Source organism: Capricornis sumatraensis, chromosome 1 (assembly GCF_032405125.1).
Source record: "Capricornis sumatraensis isolate serow.1 chromosome 1, serow.2, whole genome shotgun sequence".
Taxonomy (NCBI): domain Eukaryota; kingdom Metazoa; phylum Chordata; class Mammalia; order Artiodactyla; family Bovidae; genus Capricornis; species Capricornis sumatraensis.
This window is the reverse complement of record NC_091069.1, coordinates 136,278,162-136,300,508: the sequence shown is the minus strand read 5'-3', so window position 1 is coordinate 136,300,508 and position 22,347 is coordinate 136,278,162.

Sequence of the window (22,347 nt, the reverse complement as noted above, 5' to 3'; positions counted from 1 at the left end):
CCAAGATGTCCATCAATAGGCAAATGGAAAAACATACTGTGATGTGTCCAGAAAATATATAATATAAATACATAGCACAAAGTGAAAGAAGCCCATCTGGAAAGGCTACATACTGTGACTCCAACTATACTGTTCTGGAAAGGGAAAAACAATGGAGACATAAACAGATAAGATGGACAATGTTAAAAGATAAGAGGATGCTAGAGGCTGGGGGGTGGAGAAGGCGATGGCACCCCACTCCACTACTCTTGCCTGGCAAATCCCATGGATGAAGGAGCCTGGTAGGCTGTAGTCTATGGGGTCGCAAAGAGTCGAATACGACTGAGCGACTTCCCTTTCACTTTTCACTTTCATGCATTGGAGAAGGAAACGGAAACCCACTCCAGTGTTCTTGCCTAGAGAATCCCACGGACGGGGGAGCCTGGTGGGCTGCCGTCTATGGGGTCGCACAGAGTCGGACACGACTGAAGTGACTTAGCAGCAGCAGCAGCAGAGGCTGGGGGGAAGGAGGAATAATTAAGAAAAGCACAGGGAATTTTAGGGCAGTGAAACTATTCTGTGCTACTACTACAGTGGTGGATATATGTTATTATAAATTCCTACAAAATCATAGAGTACACCACACCAAGAAAGAATCCCAGTGTAAACTATGGACTTTGAATAGCAATGATGTGTCATCATAGGTTCCTTAATTGTAGTAAATGTACCATTCTGGAGGGGTTGTCTGTAGTGGGAAAGGGACATGTGAAGCAACATGGATACATGGGAAGCCTTTGGACCTTTTGCCCAAAATTGCTGAGAACCTAAAACCATTCTATAACATTAAGTTTATTCATTTAAAAAGTATTATGTAAACTTCATTTTACCTGATTTATCTAGCAGAGTTTACAGTGCTACCAGCAACTCAGAAACCAAGAAGGAAAGTAAAAATTACCTTTAATGCTGAAATCATTTTGTCTTTTAAATTTAGTTGGGATCCATCTTCTTCTCTCACTGTCTCCAAAAATGGTCACCTTGGGTACATACGAGAATTATCTGCAGAAACTCTTAAAGCTCCTGCTTCCTAGATATCATCCCAGTCTGATTACAACAAAACTGCTGGTGGACTCAGGCACCAGTAGCTTTTAAAGCTCCCAGGTGATTGTAATGTGGAGCCAAGGTTACAATCCACATATTTAGTCCCTAATAATCTAGACTGGACAACTTTATCCGTATCCTAATTGATGACTTCCTGTCAAATGTAAAATCCATCATCCAGAGCTTGCACTTGAAACACTCCCTATTTTTTTTTAATTTTTTTATTTTTATTTTTATCATTTCAGGATAAAGTTCACATCCTTTCTAGGAGTTATAAGAATTTTCCAGATTTGGCCTGCCAGCTTGGCTCAGTCTCACAGGCTCATTTTCCATAACAGCAAGCTGCTTACCCTTCTCCGCACACATCTCACTGACGCTATACTCCTTCCATTCAATTGTCGGCCCCTCATTATTTAACATTCATCAGAAGCTCTCCTCATCCTCATCTTTCCAGTTCCAGTCAGTGTGGATTTGTGCCCTTCATCTGGCTGCAACAAAATTTGTGTGAATTTTTCTATTTGTGTTTACTCTCCCTGGAGTCATAATTATTTCATGTCTCATGGTTCTCTTATTAGTCTGTGAGCAGTCTAAGGAAAGGATTGTCTTATCAGTGCTTGCATCTGAGCGCTTGGTTCAATGCTTTCACAAGGAGGCAACCCAGTTCAGTTCAGTCACTCAGTCATGTCCGACTCTTTGCAACCCCATGGACTGCAGCACACCAGGCTTCCCATCACCAACACCCAGAGTTTACTCAAATTCGTGTCCACTGAGTCAGTGATGCCATCCATCCATCTCATCCTCTGTTGTCCCCTTTTCCTCCCATCTTCATTCTTTCCCAGCATTAGGGTCTATTCAAATGAGTCAATTCTTCCCATCAGGTGGCCAAAGTATTGGAGTTTCAGATAGCTGAAATTAAAAATAGACTGTCATATTTAGATCCTTATGTTGATTTTTTGTTCAAAATCATGAATTTTATTTTTTATTTATAACTAGTAGTTAAACTAGTCAGGATCACTCCCTTAATAGCACACTTCCCAACCTTTCTGAATATCCTCCTTGTACTCTACTCATTGCCAACCTTCAGGTCCAGTTATTACCCTAAGCCAGGGGTCAAGCCCACTTCAATTTCTATTTTTTAGCTCAGTGATTTATCAGTAGTTTTGCATCATCTATCTTGGATTACTTTTTATAAACTAAAAAATAATTTGGTTGACATTTATGATCTTATCTACTATTTATTTGGTTGAATCTTCCTTTTTGCATTGCAAGAGGAAAATAAAGAAAATTCAGGGTGATAATAAACTGCCTTTTATCTCTCAGCAATAAAGTTAAACTAACTGAGGTGAGGTGTCATTTCAACCATATTTACCAATTTTGTTTACATATAAAGTACAGCACCAGCCAAGCCTACTAGTGATTACTGCTTTAATGAATTATTTTGATTGCTTTTTCAGAAAACCTTCCTGTTTTACTCAATACATTAAATCCTCTTCAATTATTGAAATGCTGATTTAAATTCTCTCACACAGACTTTTAGATTTTTCTTAAATCATCCTCACTGTTTCCTAATAGTATGTGTTTATCTAACAGAGGAATACCTGCCTTGTCTCAGTGTAATTATTCAAGCCACTCAAGTAAATTTAAAATTATTCTCTTCTGGTTAAATTACACATTTTAAAATTTTAACTGAAAACCAGCTGTGAGAACACTCTTTCTTTATTATCATAACATTTTATTTTTTCAATTGCTTAAAAATTGTTGCTAGTGAGAAATACAGAGTCTGCCTTCTTTGAATTAAGCAACACCCATAACAAATATTCAAATATATCATCACTTCATCATTTATTAAATGCAGGATACTATAATCAGAAATGTATTCTTTCTAAAAAATAACTTTTTCTGATATAATCAGTTGTCTTATAAGTTGAGTGCTTACTTTTAGAAATTTAAGAAAGTAAATAAGAGTGTGAACATTAGCTATAATTTCACGCCAGTGATAAAATTTTCAATACTTTGATGTCTATGTTTCCATTCTATTTTTATATACACACATTTTTATGCCTATGTATTCAATCTTAGAAAGAAAGCTGGAGTCAAGTTTATAATATTGTTTTACATTCAGCTCCTCTGTCAGTATCATATCCTAAGACTACAGGAGAAGTCTTCAAGCCTCTCATGCTTGAAGTAAGATCACAGCCAACCTTAGGTGTCAAATTACTCCTTAACCTGTAAACACTCAAATACCATTCCTTAACCAAAGACCTCCCAGACCAACCTCCATCAGCCATTTCACAGAGAGGTGAATTCACATTGAATAAGAGCATCTCTAGCCAGGCTTCCATTATACCTTCTACAGAAGTCAAAAGGGGTTCTTGATCATCCTCCTCTATTGTCCCTTCCTCACTCAAAGCTTTATCATCACTGCTTGCCTTAAGATCACCAGCACAAGTCCCATTATGTCCTTCTTCCCTTTCTCTTGCTGTTGTTGTTGTTATTTAGTCACTTAGTTATGTCCAACTCTTTGTAACTCCACGGGCTGCAGCCCATCAGGTCCATGAGATATCCCAGGCAAGAATACTGGAATGGGTTGCCATTTCCTATTCCAAGGATCTTCCTGACCCAGGGATGGAACCGCGTCTCCTGCACTGGCAGGTGAATTCTTTACTGCTGAGCCACCAAGGACGTCCTTTCTCTATTTGCTGCAAAAGGAGACCGCCTCCCCCCCGCCCCCCATCCCCGCCATCTCCTACTTCTAGTCTCTATGTGAAAAAAAATGAAAGTGAAAGTTGCTTAGTCTTGTCCGACTCTTTGCAACCCAATGGACTATACAGTCCATGGCATTCTCTAGGCCAGAATACTGGAGTGGGTAGCTGTTCCCTTCTCCAGGGGATCTTCCCAACCCAGGGATCAAACCCAGGTCTCCTGCATTATGGGCAGGTTCTTTACCAGTTGAGCCACAAGGGAAGCCCAAGAATACTGGGGTGGGTAGTCTATCCCTTCTCCAAGGGAATCTCCCCAACCCAGAAATCCAACCAGGGTCTCCTGCATTGCAGGCAGATTCTTTACCAACTGAGCTATCAGGGAAGCCCTCTTGTCTCCATACAGCTCTCTTTATATCCTCTATTCTCTTCCTAGATCTTACCACTCCCTCATGTGTAAAATCTCTCATTGTCATTCTGGAGCTCACCATCAATCAGCAACAAAATCCTCTGCAATCTCAATTTGTTCTCTAGTTCCTTCTTTCTACCTTAAGGACCATGAGCTCCACTGAAGGAAAGGAATTCTCTGCAGCCCCCTATAGTGATAGTCACTTTATCACCCACAGTCTTTTTAGCCCGGGGCCTGAAGTAGGAAGGTTTCCTTATCCTTACTGTCATTTTCAGACTCTTCAGTCCTGCCTTCACTATTCCTAGCTTTGAATATTGTGTCATTAGACTATAAGAAACTTGACCTCCTTGGTGCAGTTATCTACTGATCCCTCTTATTTACGGACAATTTTAACTTTCTCTGAGATAGTTAGACAACATCACCAACTCAATGAACATGAATTTGAGTAAACTCCAGAAGATGATGGAGAACAGAGGAGTCTGGTGTGCTGCAGTCCATGGGGTCACAAAGAATGGGACATGGCTAAGTGACTGAACAACAACTGTATTACTATCTTCATCTTTTATGATTTTAATATCCATGTAGGTAATACCTTCAACACCCTAGCATTTTTATTTCTTTTGAATGATCTCCACTCACATTAATCATTAATTCCCCTGGCTACAACTTTGCCTTTGTCATTACCACTTAGTGCAAAGCTATGATTTCAGTTTCTTTAAATGAGTGAAAGTTGCACAGTCATGTCTGACTCTTTACAACCCCCTGGACGATACAGTCCATGGAATTCTCCAGGACAGAATACTGGAGTGGGTAGCCATTCCATTTTCTAGGGGATCTTCCCAACCTAGGGATCAAACCCAGGTCTCCCACCTTGCAGGTGGATTCTTCACCAGCTGAGCCACAAAGGAAGCCCAAGACTCTCTGTTAATCTGTGATATTTGGTAAGACCCCAACACTCTGTAAATGTAAGGCTTCCCAGGTGACATTAGTGGTAAAGAATCCGCCTGCAACGTAGAACACCTGGGTTCGATCCCTGGGTCAAAAGATCCCCTGAAGGAGTGTATGGCAACCCATGCCAGTATTCTTGCCTGAAGATGCCATGAACAGAGGAGCCTGGTGGGCTACAGTCCATAAGGTCGCAAAAAGTCAAACAGGACTGAAGCAAATTAGCACATATGCAGCACAACACTCTGTACCATATTTTGAACCTGACTCTGAGTAAAGAAAAATGTTAAACTGTACAAGTTGGTTTTACTTTAAATCCATGCCTAGAATATTGAGGTGTTCTACTGTTTCTTGATAATTACGACACATATCTGTAATTCATTCATTTTTGATCCTGCTAGGTACACGTGACTTTTCCAAGAATTATCTTTCCCATCTTTGCTTTCAATACAATCTGATGAGAAAATTTAAGTGAGCAGAAGACCACTTCTACAAGACATAAAGTTGACTCACCTATTCTTAGGCTCTGCCTTCTTTCAGTTCAGTTCAGTTGCTCAGTTGTGTCCAACTCTTTGCAACCCCATGAACTGCAGCACACTAGGCTTCCCTGTCCATCATCAGCTCCTGGAGTTTACCCAAGCTTGTGTCCATTGAGTCAGTGATGCCATCTAACCATCTCATCCTCTGTCATCCACTTCTCTTCCTGCCTTCAATCTTTCCCAACATCAGGGTCTTTTCAAATGAGTCAGCTCTTCACATCAGGTGGCCGAAATATTAGAGTTTCAGCTTCAACATCAGTCCTTCCAATGAACACCCAGGACTGATTTCCTTTAGGATAGACTGGTTGGATTTCCTTGCAGTCCAAGGGACTCTCAAGAGTCTTCTCCAATACCACAGTTCAAAAGCATAAATTCTTCTGCGCTCAGCTTTCTTTATAGTCCAACTCTCACATCCCTACATGACTACTGCAAAAACCTTAGGCTTGACTAGACGGACCTATGTTGGCAAAGTAATATCTCTGCTTTTGAATATGCTGTCTAAGATCGTCATAACTTTCCTTCCAAGGAGTAAGCGTCTTTTAATTTCATGGCTGCAATCACCATCTGCCGTGATTTTGGAGCCCAAAAAAATAAAGTCTGACACTGTTTCCACTGTTTCCCCATCTATTTCCCATGAAGTGATGGGACCAGATGCCATGATTTTCGTTTTCTGAATGTTGAGCTTTAAGCCAACTTTTTCACTCTCCTCTTTCACTTTCATCAAGAGGCTCTTTAGTTCCTCTTCACTTTCTGCCATAAGGGTGGTGTCATCTGCATATCTGAGGTTATTGACATTTCTTCCAGCAATGTTGATTCCAGCTTGTACTTCTAGCCCAGCGTTTCTCATGATGTACTCTGCATATAAGTTAAATAAGCAGGATGACAATATACAGCCTTGATGCACTCCTTTTCCTATTTGGAACCAGTCTGTTGTTCCATATCCAGTTCTAACTGTTGCTTCCAGACCTGCATACAGGTTTCTCAAGAGACAGGTTAGGTGGTCTGCTATTCTCATATCTTTCAGAATTTCCACAGTTTATTGTGATCCACACAGTCAAAGGCTCTGCCATAGTCAATAAAGCAGAAATAGACGTTTTTCTGGAACTCTCTTGCTTTTTCAATGATCATAGTAACTAAATGTCACTCTTTAAGGCCTCCACTGGTGCAATGGATTGCATCCTCTTGCCAACCCAAAGGCATTGTTCCACAGATGATACTTTCCTCCTGCATCATGGCTGTTTCCCTCTCCACTAGATCATCCCATCAGCAGAAATGCATATTGCTTTTATTACTTCTAAAACAAAATAATAAGTATTCTAATCATGTTTACTTCCTGCTACTGCTTAATTTCTTGCCTCTTTACAACAAAATATCCCTTTGATATGTATTACCTCCAATTCTTTTTCTACCATTCTCCTTTAAATCCACTGCAATTAAAATTTTGCCCCATGATTTCAATACAGTCATTCTTGTCAAGTCCTCAGTGAATTTCAAGTTGTTAAATCCTAGAGTTAATTCTCAAGCCACATTGATTTGACCTATTAGCAAAATTGGGCATGGTAGATTATTTCCTTTTATTTGAAATATTTTATTTGCTTGGTTTCTATGATGCTCATTTCAAGCAATTTCTTCTCAGTCTCAATTACTGGCTTTTTCTCATCAGCCTAATGTCTGAATAATGAATTCCACAGATTAATTCACTTTTTGGTGACTATCATATTTTGTATTTTAAAATTGCATAGGGGCTTCCCATGTGGCATTAGTGGTAAAGAGCTCAGCTGTTAATGCAGGAGACATAAGAGACATGAGTAATATCCCTAGATAGGGACGATCTCCTGGAGAAGGGCATGGCAACCCACTCCAATATTCTTGCCTGGACAATCCCATGGACAGAGGAGCCTGGCAGGCTACAGTCCATATGGTCACAAAAAGTCTCACATGACTGAAGCGACTTGTATGCATGCACACATACGCTTATAATTCCCAAATGTTACCTCTAGCTTTGACTTTCCCCCTGAACTCTAGACTCATAAATCCAATTGCATACCACCACCATGATGTGTAAATGTCAACTTGAATTTAATATTATTCCTGTAGCTTAGTTAATTTATTGCCAAACTGGCGATAATACTACTACTCATTTAACAATATTGTTGGATAACAATTATATATATATATATAACTTATATATATATATATATATATATATGCATAAATAGGAGAAGGCAATGGCACCCCACTCCAGTACTCTTGCCTGGAAAATCCCATGGATGGAGGAGCCTGGAAGGCTGCAGTCCATGGGGTCGCTGAGTGTTGGACATGACTGAGCGACTTCGCTTTAACTTTTCACTTTCACAAATTGGAAAAGGAAATGGCGACCCACTCCTGTGTTTTTGCCTGGAGAATCCCAGGGACGGGGGAGCCTGGTGGGCTGCCGTCTATGGGGTCGCACAGAGTCGGACACGACTGAAGTGACTTAGCAGCAGCAGTAGCAGCACACATAAATAATCAGGTATATATTTATAATTAATTGGAAATCTGTGTTTTCCTCTCCAAGATCTAGATAAGATTTGGTGGTTTAAGGTTTGAGAATTATCTGTTCATTTAATTATGTGGAAGAGTTCGCTTATTAAACCACTGTTGTCCAGAGAACATTTTTTGTGGGTAATTATTGCAGGTCAGGACCATCTGACTGGTTTTATTGTTTTTATTATATGTTTATTTTTCTGCTGTCCCTCGTTCATGGTTTCCTGATTTGTGTGTATGTTGTGATTTTTAATTAAGATCTTATGTTCTTTGAAACTCAAGCCATAGAACTTTTTATTGGTCTGGTTTGGAAATTTTCTAGAAGGAATTGTATTTGTTTCTGCCAATCACCATGGCCACTCCAATCCAGAATCACTCTAAATTATTTGCTAAAGCAGTTCATACCACACCAGCTTTGTGAATTTTGTCCTCATTCTAGCACAAGAGTAAGTTTGTTTCTATAAACATTCAAGGATGATTTTAGTTTTACCACCATCCAGCACTGAGGTTAAGAAAGCCAAGTTTCTCTGAGCCTTTCTGCATACCAAGTGTAATACTAGCTCATTTGTATTCTAGAATTTCCTGTATGATCACCTTCCTTAGCTACTGCTAAGTCTCTTCATTCGTGTCCAACTCTGTGTGACCTCAGAGACAGCAGCCCACCAGGCTCCCCCATCCCTGGGATTCTCCAGGCAAGAACACTGGAGTGGTTTGCCATTTCCTTCTCCAGTGCATGAAAGTGAAAAGTGAAAGAGAAGTCGCTCAGTCGTGTCCAACTCTTAGTGACCCCATAGACTGCAGCCTACCAGGCTCCTCCGTCCATGGGATTTTCCAGGCAAGAATACTGGAGTGGGTTGTCATTGCCTTCTCCTACCTCAGGACAAATACAGGTCTGGTCACCTCATTCAGCCACTACCAAAACAGAAGTTCAAATTCCTTCAGGAGTGATGGATATAGCTATAGCAAAAACTAGCAATAGTTTAGATGATGTAAATTATGCCAAACCTTACCATAGCATCTTTTCTCACTTGCTTACAAAGCTGACACCAGCTTTTGTATTCAGTCAGTTTAGTTCAGTCACTCAGTCGTGTCCGACTCTTTGTGACCCCATGAATTGCAGCACGCCAGGCCTTCCTCTTCCTGTCCATCACCAACTGCCAGAGCTCACCCAAACTCATGTCCATCGAGTCAGTGATGCCATTCAGCCATCTCATCCTCTGTTTTCCCCATTTCCTCCTGCCCCCAATCCCTCCCAGCATCAGAGTCTTTTCCAATGAGTCAACTCTTCGCATGAGGTGGCCAAAGTACTGCAGTTTCAGCTTTAACATCATTCCTTCCAAAGAACACCCAGGACTGATCGCCTTTAAAATGGACTGGTTGGATCTCCTTCCAGTCCAAGGGACTCTCAAGAGTCTTCTCCAACACCACATTTCAAAAGTATCAATTCTTCAGTGATCAGCTTTCTTTACAGTCCAACTCTCACATCCATATGTGACCACTGGAAAAACCATAGCCTTGACTAGACGAATCTTTGTTGGCAAAGTAATGTCTCTGCTTTTGAATATGCTCTCTAGGTTGGTCATAACTTTCCTTCCAAGGAGTAAGCGTCTTTTAATTTCATGGCTGCAATCACCATCTGCAGTGATTTTGGGACCCCAAAAAATAAAGTCTGACACTGTTTCCCCATCTATTTGCCATGAAATTATGGGACCAGATGCCATGATCTTCGTTTTCTGAATGTTGAGCTTTAAACCAACTTTTTCACTCTCCACTTTCTCTTTCATCGAGAGGCTTTTTAGTTCTTCCTCACTTTCTGCCACAAGGGTGGTGTCATCTGCATATCTGAGGTTATAAATATTTCTCCCAGCAATCTTGATTCCAGTTTTTGTATTACTGAGTCTTTATTAGCATTTTAATGAGAAGATGGTAGATAGCATAATTGTTATTGCTTGTATGTTGAAATGTTGATTTACTCTGCAGATACTTATTTTCATATCTTTAATCCATATCATGGATCAGTTTGTGTTCTCTTTTAAACTTCTACAATAATGAACTCAGACCAAATAGTTATATCTTTTGGGGGTCCCCCAGTACCCACTACTGGATGATTTAGAAGACTCATTAGTACATAAATGTACTAATGACTAACATTTATTATAGAGACAGTAAAGATCACAGTCAGATCAGAAAGAGAAAATGACATCTGGTAAAGATAGGAGGAATCCATGGGAATCTATCTTCTCCTCATGTCAGAGGTCACAGAAAGCACACTGTCCCTCTAGCCAAAAAAAAAAAAAAAGACAAAGACATATGTGTAATGTTTCCACAAAAGAAGGCTCATTTTAAACTTTAGGGTGTTATTGGAGACTAATCACATAGGCATCCTCTGCCTAACAACTATCAAAATAACAACTCACAGAAGGAAAGCAGATGTCACCATAAATTATATTGTTTGCACAGAGTCTAGCCCAAGCAAAATTACCATACCAGTTAGGCAATGTTTCAAAAGCCAAGTTCTCAAACATGAGCCAGCCTTGCAAATAAGCCTCACAAAGAGACTAGCCTCAGATCTACCTTTTTTGCACATAGCATACAAAAACTTTTGACACTCTAATCTTTTCATTTTGATTCACTTTTGTTGGTTCTACCAAAAAATAATGAATGAGAATAAGTTATGATTGGTTAGTGATTATAAAACCCAGTTATGTCTAAAATGTGTATTTTAAAATAAATCTATTTTGATTTAGCTAACAAAACCAAATTGTATGAATCATTTATTTTTTACTTATGTCTCTTTTCATTTCTGCAGTAAAATACTAAGAAATTCAACTTGCTGTTTGCAAATTCTGTATTCTATGTAATATTGTTGCAAGTAACCATTAAACTCTTTAATGAAGTCATGAATTAAGTAACATGAACATGTTAGTTTTTTAGTTGTATCTAACTCTTTGCAACCCCATGAGCTATAGCCTGCCAAGCTCCTCTGTCCATGAAATTCTCCAGGCAAGAATACTGGAGTGGATTGCCATTCCCTTCTCCAGGGCATCTTCCCAACCCAGGGATCAAACACAGATCTCCTTCATTGCAGGCAGATTCCTTACTGTCTGAGCCACTAGGGAAGTGTATTACGTAACCCAATATGTTTTAAATTAATATTACTAACATTAGTTACCTGAAGAAGAAATACAATATATTAATATCATGGATGTATTGGAAAAGGAAAAGGAAATTCAATGACTTATGACAGAATCCACTTTGTAAAAGTTCTAAACTCTGATAGTCACAAATGTGAGGATACACTAATAAATGCTCTTTGTTCATCAAATGTTTTCTCTATGCCTAGTTTGTTAGAAGACCAGTTATCTACTCAGAATTTTAACACAGCTCTGGAAACTACTTGTCTGGGAGACCAAACATTGGTCTGATATGACTTTTGGATGTATGACAATACAGTAGGTGCTGTGTAATACATGACTCAAACACTCTCCTACAGAGATGGTGACCTTTCAAGATTCCTCATAGAAACTGAAAATAGAGATATATATTCACAATCTATTTTATTCACACAATTTATTTTATTATAATTAAATCGGTCATAAAATAAAAAGAAATTCCTTTTTTACTGCAAAAAGAACCAAGGTCATCTGAGGTGATGCATTTTTGCCAACAATCAGGAAGCAAGTCTGTTTTATCCTTCCTCTCACATACACTGTGCTTTGGCTGTGTGATAATTCATGAAAGGAGAAAAACAGTCCAGAATTTTAGAGTCAAATAAGATTTTCTCTTTGAATTGTATATTATAATTGGCCAATCTCTAGCAGCTGCCTCTTAGAAATTGTATTTTCTAAATGTTAATAGTCCCCAAGTTAGCAATAAACGTGAACATTTAGTCAAAATCTTTTGTTTCGTTTGGTTTATTGGGGCACACATAAAATTCTTGCTTTCACGGTAATATTCTTGTCATTCACCAAACTAATTCTATGCGGTGTGTCACATGGTGAGCGTTCTTCTGCTAACTAGTTTTTAAACCAGTAAGTTAGTTATTATTTCAAATATCAAAAGCCAGTTCATCTAAAAGAGGGAATTTTATCCCCCAAAATGACATTATTTAAAATATGTATTTTCTATGTGGAAATATTTATCTAAAAGTTTATCTACATTTGGATCAGATCCATTCAAAAACACAGACAAAGAGAATGCTACCATACTTATTCTTTTTTTAATGTAGTAATTATCCTCACAATTGGAACCCAGATGGAATTATTCTTCCCTAAGTCTTTCTGCAGTATTGGCTAAACTATCATCATAAAATATTACTTCGAGCATAACAAGCCTCTCCAGAAAATGCCTATTTGTTACAGTAAAAATGTTCATTTATAAAACACAAAAGTAAAATCAATTTCTTCCAAGTATATGTTTACTTAAATTTTTTTAAAAAAAATTTATAAGGAACATTCCACATACTTAAAAGGATCATGACACTGCATTTATGAACAGAATGAAAGCATAATGTAGGAATTTGACTAAGTTTCCTTTTTTGAATTAACATCCTAATTTCTGCCAGGAGTGGCTAACTAAACTTGACACTGTGGACACTTTCTGTATTTAAAACATATCACATCCACCTCCTCTGAATCAACATACTAACTAGTCAATGGAAATCAAAATACAACCAAAACAGACACTTTATACTGCTGTCAAGAGAAGAGGCTTCAGAGCAAAAGGTTTAATTAAAAAGTATGACTAAGCAGACAGTGTCACATGAAGAAACGTCTCACAAAACAGAGGGGAAAATGGAAAAAGGAAGTAAGTGCCTCCCAAACATGATATTACCATCTCTGCCTGAATCATTTGAGCTCTAGAATCTCAGCTTTCTGGTATAGGACCCAGTTGCTATAGAAACTTACAACTGGGAGCTAAATAAAGTAATTTCTATGCTAGTGTTGGTGTCTATAACTTCAGCACCTGATGCTAACCAAATTGTGCTCAATAAACAAATTTAAACTTTAAAAGCCTGCAATGAGATCACAATGCTTTCTATACAACTGATTAATCTCAATTGATCTTGGCTCAGAGCACAAGAACATACGAAATCTCAGAAACAGAAAAAGACTACTTAAGGCCAATATGCCTGCATCCTTTGTTTTTCTTATCTGATTTCCTACTTTATCCCCATACCTCTATCCTGTCTTAGTTTTAAAATAAAAAGTCAGCTAGCTCACTCTTGAACTCATCGATAATCCTGCTTTCACTGATCCCTTTTAGACAATTTATTCTGTATTAAACCACTCCCTCTTGGCCTCCCCCTTTTCATTTATCCTACTCTAAACCTGAAGAACAAAGAGATCAAGCAGTCCAATAGATACTTAGTCCTTAATCCTCCCGGCTGGGTCTGTTATTGCTGCACATTTGATTATAAGATTATTCACTATTTGGCAAGAAATCAAAACCCTGAAGCAGCCCCTTGATGCCCCTGTTTGTGTGGGCATGTCAACCCCCTACTCATTATGTCACAAAACAGTGTGGTTGGCTTTGGTAATGCTCTTTTATTAAGAGAAATGAGACTGCAGGGTCTCAATATATCTCTTTGCATCTTTTGCCAGCATCACTTTAGAAAGAAACAATGTTGGCAGAGACTGCATAAGCCCTTTGTTCTCCTCCAGTGGGCCCACACATTCAGGTCAATGTCACTGTGAGGATTTAAAGCATGAAAAAATTCATCTGAAAGTATGACCTTATTAAAGAATATGAACGTCTTGCTATGCAGTATTTGCTACATATATTGTACATGTATTTGTAAATTTGTTTATTCTGATCAGAGATATGTAGTGATAAGCATTTGAGGGTACACTTTTACCTGTAAATTATTGCATTTGTTTCACATTTTATAAAGGTCTTGGCTTCAGTCCCAGTGTACACTTTGGAGGCTTAAATGAGTCTATGGATTTAAGATCTCAAAGCCAAGTTCAGCCCAGGGCAGAGGATTTGATATTGATAGGAAAGATATGCTGTCTAATTATGAAGAAAATAGGTCAGATGGCACAATATTCTAGAACTAATTATTTATATTTCTACCAATAATCATTATTACATGAAGAAAGGAAGGAAGGATAGAAAGAAGAAAGAAAGAAAAAAAAAGTTCATCCAATTTCCCTACAATTAAGTATTTTTTAGTTCTTTAGTTTGAAATGAAGATGCCAGTTTTAGGAGGTGATATTTTTTTTCTAATTATCAAGATACTCACAAACACCAGGAGAGAATCTGAAACACCAAGATAGGAACTGATAATATGCTCTCACTATGCTTTCATAAACCTCTCCCCCTGGGTTTCTCTGGATTCTAACCGCTACTTTGGCTTTTTTCCAATGAGCTTTTAAAAGCAAAGAGGAAATGCAGGAGGGTTAAACTTAAGGATTGACCTGCTACTACAACTCAGTGTTTTGACCAAAATTCTGATTAGGAAACAACATGGAATCATCTTTAGCTGCAAAAAGGCACCCAAGAGAATAACAGAAATATATTAGGCTAACTGTCGGATGCACTGTGCTGCCTGTATACCAAAACAAAAACATCCTGAGAGAGATATGAGCTATGTCAGAAACAGAATCAGCTAACAACTGTCATCTGGGATTGTTGAATAGCATTTAAATGCACCGAGCAGCATTTGGGAGCAGGTGACTTCCAAGAAGGATGGGGAGATGAAATTTTGTTAGCTGCAGGAATGAAATTTGGTAACTCTTTTTTTTTCCTTTTTTTTTTTTATGTTTGAGAGACTTTATTTCACTTTTCCCTGCATGTGAAACCTCAGTTCTCACATATTTGCATAGATACAAATAGCAGTCTCTATCCTCACACAATAGGAGACACTTAATAGGCAATTTATGAATTTTTGTTTTACACAGAAAGGAAAGGAAGAAGGAAGCACATGAGGGAAGAAGAAAGGAATCAACCCTGAATTAACTCTTACTGAGAAAAAGAACTGGGAGCAGAAGTGAGTTCAGAGGAGGCTGAGGTTAGGCATCAGATGCTTATATATTAGCCTCAAGCTGTAAGTGGCAGCTGGCTGCATGGCCCTGGCCAGGTGGCCAGTCAGCACTGCTAGTAGAATTTGGCATTCAAGACAGGCAGCTGCAAAGCGGAAACAGCCCAGCAGCTTTGTAGAAACAGAGGTATAGCCCTTTTATGGTTCCAGGCTCCCAGCCAATCACCATAGGCAAGGGCTGGGACACCTGCCGTGCCTGTAATGGGAATAGGAGAGCTGATATCCAGTACAGACCACCCAGCAGAAAAGATCATGTTCTAGGGTTTCAACAAGTATCCCAGGTTAAAGAGAGGGGGAAAAAATCATCTGGTAAACCTGGCATGCTTTTGAGAAAAGATCAACAAGAGTGAACAGGACTTTAGAGGCAATCCTCCACCCACCGCTCCCCCAATAGTTTTATATGATGATTCACACAGTAAACTCATGACGAAGCAGGAACTAAATGATAGATCTGCTGATTCTTAGCGCAAAGTTCCTCTATAACCATTGGATCAAGACAGACAGTTCCCATTTCACCACCCTTGCTTTGTTTGTAGGTGTACCAAAACTGTCAACATAATCTTTAATTTTCTCTCCCACTGAAATAATCTGAAGTGCTTTTCCTAAATAAACATTGAAAAATAGAAATTGCCTTGCTGTAATGACAATCTTTCCATTTTAGCATTCAAAATGTTATAACTACCGGAAACAATTCAGAAAGAACTATAACAGAGTTTGTCTCTGCCTTCTGGATTAGTTTCTAAAATGAGAGATGACAATTATGGTTATGATCCTGAAATGTGCTCCAAAAATTTAACCCTATAATTTCATTTGACATCAATTTATTTCCAGTCTTTAAACACTTATTATACTTTATTTAACTATATCTAGAGGTTTGGGGCAAGGATTATTCAATATGTCTCAGTAAGCCTTTTAAATTCTCATTTGGATTGCAAGTGTTCAAGGAGACTGATACACAACATCAGCAGAATGTAAACTAACAAAGGGCTAAATGAGAAGTCAAATGAATGAGCCAGGGTAAGGATTAAAAAATAAAATCTTTATTCTCTCTTTCTTTAATTGAGATACAATTTATGTACATAATATTAGTTTCAGGTGTGTGACCCAAGAATTCAATATACTTACATATTGTGAAATGATCAACAAAATAGGTCTATTTAACATCCATCAGCACACAGTTGCATTTTTTCTTTCTTGTGGTAAGAACATTTAAGATCCACTCTCTTAGCAAATTTTCAAATATGCACTACAGTAGTATAAACTCTAGTCACCATGCTATACTTTAAATCCCCACAATTTATTTAATAGAAGTTTTTACCTTTTGACAACCTTCACCCATTTTACCCACCTACCCCCACCTCTGGCAACCACCAGCCTGTTCTCAGTATCTATACGTTCAATTTGTATTTTTTGTCTTCATTTTAAGATTCCATATATAAGTGAGGTCAGAGCATTTGTCTTTCTCTGCCTCACTTATTTCACTAAGCATAATGCCCTCAAGGTCCATACATGTTTTCTCAAGTGACAAGATTTTCTTTTTAATGACTGGATAATATTCCACTTATTCATTCATGCATCAGTGAACACTTAGGTTGTTTCCGTATCTTTTGTTGTTGTTGTTGTTCAGTTGCTAAATCATGTTCGATTCTTTGTGACCTCATGGACTGCAGCATGCCAGGCCTCCCTGTCCTTCACTTTCTCCCAGAGTTCACTCAAATTCATCTTCACTGAATCTGTGATGCTATCTAACCACCTCATCCTCTTTTACCCCCTTCTCCTTTTGCCTTCAATCTTTCCCAGTATCAGGGTATTTTCCAATGAGTTGGCTCATCAAATCATGTGGTGAAAGTATTGGAGCTTCAGCTTCAGCATCAGTCCTTCCCATGAATATTTAGGGTTGATTTCCTTTTAGGACTGGCTGGTTTGATCTCCTTGCAGTTCAAGAGACTTTCAAGAGTCTTCTCTGGCACCACAATTTGAAAGCATCAGTTCTTTACCTCTCATCCTTCTTTACGGTGCAGCTCTCCTATCCATACATGACTCCTGGAAAAGCAATAGCTTTGACTATATGGACCTTTGTTTTCAAAGTGATATCTCTGCTTTTTAATACACTAACTAGGTTTGTCATAGCTTTCCTTCCATATCTCTTTTTTATGCCTTTTATTTTTTTTATTTTTAATATAAATTTATTTATTTTAATTGGAGGTTAATTACTTTACAATATTGTATTGATTTTGCAATACATCAACATGAATCCGCCACAGGTATACACGTGTTCCCCATCCATATCTTGACTATTGTAAATAATGCTGCAAGGAACACAGAAGTACAGATATCTTTTCAGGTTAGTGGTTTCATTTCCTTTAAATGAATATCTGAAGTAGAAGTGCTGACCCATATGGTAATTCTATTTTTAAATTTTTGATAAGCCTCCATAATCTTCCATAGTAACTGTACCAATTTGCATTCCTACCAACCGTGCAGTGTACAAAGGTTCTCTTTCCTCTGCATCCCCACCAAAACTTGTTATTGCTTGTTTTTTTGATAATAGCCATTCTAACAGATGTGAAGTGATATCTCATTGTGGTTTTAATTTGCATTTCCCTGATGATTAGTGATATTGAGCATCTTTTGATATACCTGTTGCCATCTGTATGTCTTCTTTGAAAAATATTCAAAGATTCAAAAAATACCCAGTTCCTCTGTCCGATTTGTTTGGCTTTGTTCTATTGAGCTGCATAATTTCTTTATATATCTTGGATAAAATTTTGAATACGCATTTGTATATATTGTTTATAATATTCAGTCCTCCACTCTCTTTAGTGTTTTAACAAAGATTTCCACTTATTTGTGGAAGTAAACACAATTTTGAACATCATTCATGTCTGTTATAGCATGGTGAATAGGGCACTGAATTTATCATAGATTGATTATTTTCTTATCCTTTTTTCCTCATGCACAATGAAGAATGTATATAATGAATCTGGTTTAAAACAACAATAAAATTTTACTCCTAGGTATCCACCATACAGTTTAAGAAACAGAATTTTATCAAGCTTCCTGGGTATTTTCTCCCCAATCCTTCTCTCTCTACTACAGAGGAACTTTTTTAATCCACCAACTTTTTGTTTTCCTTTGCAGTTTTATAATATATATTTGTGTTCCTAAATACATTTTTTTTCATTTTGCCTATTTTGAATTCCATATTAACAGAATCATATTTTCATATTTCTGGAAATTTTCATCCAACATCATGTTTTTGAGGGTTATCCATGTTGATAGCTATGCTGCTGCTGCTAAGTCGCTTCAGTTGTGTCCGATTCTGTGCAACCCTGTAGACGGTAGCCCACCAGGCTCCCCTGTCTCTGGGATTCTCCAGGCAAAAACACTGGAGTGGGTTGCCATTTCCTTCTCCAATGTGTGAAAGTGAAGTTGCTCAGTTGTGTCTGACTCCCAGCGACCCCATGGACTGCAGCCTACCAGGCTCCTCTGTCCATGGGATTTTCCAGGCAAGAGTACTGGAGTGGGGTGCCATTGGCTTCTCTGGTTGATAGCTATAGATGCATTTTATTTATATATATTGATTTATGGTTTTCCATTGGTTATACATACCAAAATTAGTTTATTTAAACTTCAGGGTTGTTTTTCTTTATTCAAAATAATGCTACCATCTGTATTCATGCTTATATTTCCTAGGACAATTAAGTTTAGTTTCTTCTTCTATTAACTGACGGTAACAAGACCTTCATTTCATTCCAGGGTTCTTCCTAACAATTCCAATATTCAGTTTCTCGATCTATAGAACAAATAATTGTCATTCTTAGCATAAGTGAGCATATGTATAAGTACATAGAACAAGGACTAGTTCATAGTAGGTGTTCTGTAAATCTTTCTTCACTCTCCACTAAGTATTAAGAGATGATTTTAATCATAGAGAGAAGTGCTTTATAGAGAACGCCATGTGAGCTGTAGGTGCAAAAACTTCTGATTCAATGCTCAGGATGACTATTTGGCCTCTGACAAGTGCAGATATGCATGGTTTAATTATTACTAAACATCAAATGGACAAAGAGACTTTTAGGAGAGGTGGTGATATCACATAGCACATGGTGAGAGAGGAGCGGTTGCTTTTTGCTTTCCTGAGATTTATCAGCATCATCTTCCTGGATAGAGTCCAGCTGACTCAAGTTGTCTGAGGCAAAGGCACAGAAAAAGCCTCCAGATATGGAAAAGTACAGCACTGTCTTTTGTGGGTCACCTCAAATTCATGTGCTAGCTGTATGACCCAGTTTTCTTCCTTCCAGAAATGCAACAGCTCTTTGAGCCAGAAGAAAATACTACACGTTATTTACATCATTATTGCATTGATGGTGCACAGCTTAACATCCTCCCTTTAAGTAAGAAACAAGAAAGATGTGGCAGGGAAAATGGTGATTGCGTACTTTCTTAAAAGTTTGAAAAAAGTTATGGGAAATAGTTATTTCTTTTCAATCAGTCTTCTTCATTACAAGTTTTACTAAGCAAAACACCTGGTCTCCAGAATTTCACCTCCTACCTGTTTTCTTTCCTAACTCACTACTCTTTTAAACTTTTCTGTAAAACAGTATCTAGCATTGTATAAACTTAAGATTTATTACCAACAATTAACCATTAAATTTCCTCAGAGAAGGAGAAGAATAGGGATTTTCTGTAGGTGAAATGACCAAAATAAATACATCAAAATTCTAAATTTATATTTTCTATTACTAAAAGACTTCCCACCCTATTTTCGATGCTTTCTTCCACTTATTTGCCATTCAGTCATATGTGATGGCAGGTGTAAAAGTCAGATTCCCTGAAATGTAGCTCATGAAGGGAGAAAAGAAAGCAAGAAAAGAAACTGTAGGTATAGATACATTTTTTTGTATTCAGAAATCCACTTTGAAAACATCATGAGTGTTGTACTCAGTTCGATTCCAATTCACTTTTGTTGTTTGCTTTCTTGGCCTTTCCAAAGAATTCGTGGGTAAGCATTAGAAATAGGATACAACAACAAATATTTCTCTTCGGAGGCTGCTTCCAAGTGTTTTATACTTGAAAAATAAATGGCAAAAGTGAATAAATATTTGATATGGATAACCTTTCAAGCTGATGATGATTGGAAGACATTTTCTTGTGATACACAAATCACCTCTCATCTAGTTATCTGGGGGGGTAATAAAAAAAAAAAAAAACATGAGAAAACTTTATCTCCAAACACCATAGTCAATACCAAATTCCACCATGGTGTGTGGAGGACTGTGCTTCAGTGACAATATATAGAACAATATATATGAAGACATATTTATCTTCATATATAACTTCATATATAACATCAACAATATAAATATGAAGAAATAATTAAATGGAAGAGCCAATTAACCTCAGGGCTGGCTTGACCCAGGGAAAGAAATTTGAGATTTTGTAAAACAGCACAGTGAATGCTCATGGAAAGTTCAGACATTGCCTGTTAGCTGTTTTCTCAGCACTAATAACAGATTTTATTACACAGTAGTGTGTTATAAGTTATTAATGACCAGTGGAATGCTGTGAGGAAAGGAGGCACACAGGAACTACACTAGAACTGGCCATGGGCACCCCTTACTTAAAACTAATAGCCCCAACGTGAAAGCCTTACATCAACCCCATGAAGAGAAGTTTTGCCAACTTGAAGGCAGATAATGAAAACTCAAGTGAGAGGCAGGCTGACATTAACACTGTTCAGTCTCATCAAGTGGCTGATGAGGATGAGGATGCTACATTGTTCCCTGAGGATAGAAATGAACCAAATAATGACAGCATGTGGGAGAGAAACAATTAGAAAGATGCAGAGAGCATGACAATTAGATCTCAGTGTCAGATGAGGGGAATAGTGCAAACGAACCACTTAATATGAATAAGCCAACAGACATCAAAATGTATTATGTACAGTGTAAGGCGGTGCTGGTGGTAAAGAACCTGCCTGCCAATGCAAGAAGCATAAGAGAGGTAGATCCATCCCTGGATTGGGAAGATCTCCTGGAGGAGGGCATGATCCAAGATCCCCTGGAGAGGGAAATGGCAACCGACTTCAGTATTCTTGCCTGGAGAATCCCAAGGACAGAGGAGCCTGGTGGGCTACAGTCTATGGGGTCACAAAGAGTCAGACATGACCAAAATGACTTAGCACGCAGATGCCTGGTGATCAGAGTCTGGGGCCAAAGAAATCTTCCATGGCTATATATAGAACCAGCATTTACATAGCAAGCTATGAGCTAGGGTTGTTGCAGTTTAGTCACTAAGTCTGACTCTTGTGATCCCAGGGACTGTAGCCTGCCAGGCTCCTCTATCCATGAGATTCTTCAGGCAAGAACACTGGAATGGGTTGCCATTTTCCTCTCCAGGGGATCTTCCTGATCCAGGACAGAAACTTACATCTCCTGAATTACCAGAGGATTCTTTACCACTGAGCCACCTGGGAAGCCCATGAGCTAGGGAGAGAAGGCAAAAATGCAAGCCAAAAGACTTAGTCTTTACTGTGTTTGACATTTAAATTTGGTACCATATCACCAGAGCACAGCCAGCAAGTGAAAAACACACTAGTTAGTTCAACAGAGAGGATCTAATATAGAAATTGTTTAGATCATTGGAAGAATGAACAATCAAAATGGGAACACTGAGCTAACACAGAAATAGTAAGAAAAGAAAACATCAATCACCCTTATAATGTGAGGAACAAAGGGAGAAATTGAGATGAACAAGTCCATCAGAGGAGGTTTTGAGAAGCTGTGACTTAGATCCCTCAGAAGTGAGAAATTGGGAACACAACTGGTGTCTTCAAAACTCTAAGAATATGCCCTGCTGATCTGGATGAGAAGGTGTTACCAGATAGTTTCTGCAAAGAAATACCATGAGGCTGGGTCTAAGAACAAGGAGGAAAGTAAGAAATTAGAACCCATAGGCACTTCAGAATTTAGAAGCTACTCTTGAGATGAGGCTGATGGGAGAAGTAGATACCACAGAAGAAGCAACTTTCTTCTCCCTCCACTGCTTTTCAGCTACTTCAGTGTCTTCCATTGGCATAACTATCAGAAAAATAGCTGGCAAGGAAGA